Genomic DNA, 1,641 nt, shown 5'->3' with positions numbered 1-1,641 from the left:
ATGAATGCATTCAGTTGAATAATTGACTAGGTATCCCCCTTACCCTGTCGTTTTCTTATTAATCTGTGAGAGAAAGTCCTACACCTGGTGGAGAGAGTCTATACGACACAGAATGAGTTGTATAATGCGTGCTGTACGTTACGTAACGTATAGCGTCAGAGGGGTCTGTTTTTAAAACTTTTCTCCAATAGTATCGGGCCTTTACCATGTCAATCAACACTTGACTATATGCGTAGTTCATTTTTGATGACAACACAGTCCCATTAGTTTTCATTGCTGCCTCGTTTGAATGCCGCGGTTGCGAAAATTTGTACGGAATGGGGTTAGTCAACAGCAGCTAGCTAGCGTAATCATTAGAAAAGTAATCATTCATCTGCTAAGACCTAGCAACTGACAAATCCCATGATTTATTGTTCACCCAGTTAGAACTGGAGTTTTAGTCGAACCACGACTGAAGGTAGAAAATAATTTGGTTGGCTTTGACATTCTGTGAATGTGTATCTACTGCCCTTTTGTTTAATGTAAACTCTATCTAAACCTTTTAGAATTGGCTGTCCCCACTCTCCAGGCTGCAATCCACTCCCAGTTAGACAGGGTCTGTTCAGGCCTCTGTCAGCTCCACAATGTCCTGGGGGACATGAAGGACATCCAGAACTCTCTGGCAGAAGTCAGCAATGACTGGAGGCAAGGCATCAACACCATTGAACGTGCAGAATGTAAAATATGCTGGGATGCAACACAGTCAGCTAACCTCAGCCATGGAGAACTTGGAAGAATATATTTTCAGGTATGTTCTGCTGCACCCATTACATGCCACTTGGTTGGGAACTATTATTGTTGGCTTGCATTGCAGTTGATGTAAGACTGTACTGCGACATTGTATTAGTGTATTGTCCCTCAACTGGGTCCTCAATTAATACTTACAAAAGTATGTCTGTACTGCTCTCGGTGACTCATGTATAGGGCCCTGTGTTTTGGTTAACAGTTTCGCTAAGCAGCTACCCTCAAACAACTTGTTTGAAGGTGAAATCACAGTAGGAGAAAACCTAAGATTTTAGTTACAGCAGCACACTGACATTATAAAAGGCAAGGGGTTGAATGGGCCAACATGAAGGGTGACTACCTCATGAAGCTGGTTGAGAGAATGGCAAGAATGTGCAAAGCTGTCAAGGCAAAGGGTGACTACTTTGAAGAATCTCAACTATCAAATATATTTTGATTTGTTTAACACTTGTTTTGTTTACTTCATGATTCCATAAGTGTTATTTCATAGTTTTGAGGTCTTCACTATTATTCTACAATGTATAAAATAGTCAAAATAAAGAAAAACCCATGAATGAGTAGGTGTGTTCAAACTGGTACTGTAACTCCAAATAAAACATTTGAACCCATTATGCTTTTGTTGTCATGTAAGTCTTTGTATTGCTTGTACCAAATGAGCCACATGTGTAGAACTGTCTGTCTTTGCATACATAGTCCAGATTAGAGGTCGACCGATTAATCAAAATGGCCGATTAATTAGGGCCGATTTCAAGTTTTCATAACAATCGGAAATCAGTATTTTTGGGCACCGATTTACGATTTTTTTTTTTATAGCTTTTATTTAACTAGGCAAGTCAGTTAAGAACACATTCTTATTTT

The 1,641-nt window shown here is 39.5% G+C and overlaps 1 long non-coding RNA gene across 1 annotated transcript; it reads left to right on the top strand.

The window, feature by feature from the left end:
• On the top strand, positions 1-1,378 carry LOC135525253 (uncharacterized). Its single transcript, XR_010453101.1, has 3 exons — positions 1-322; positions 546-787; positions 986-1,378. It is a non-coding gene; the product is annotated as an uncharacterized LOC135525253 (long non-coding RNA).
• Positions 1,379-1,641: the final 263 nt, after the last annotated feature.

This window comes from Oncorhynchus masou, chromosome 31 (genome assembly GCF_036934945.1).
Source record: "Oncorhynchus masou masou isolate Uvic2021 chromosome 31, UVic_Omas_1.1, whole genome shotgun sequence".
Taxonomy (NCBI): Eukaryota; Metazoa; Chordata; class Actinopteri; order Salmoniformes; family Salmonidae; genus Oncorhynchus; species Oncorhynchus masou.
The sequence above is the reverse complement of the archived record's forward strand: the minus strand, read 5'-3'. Positions and strand labels throughout refer to the sequence as shown.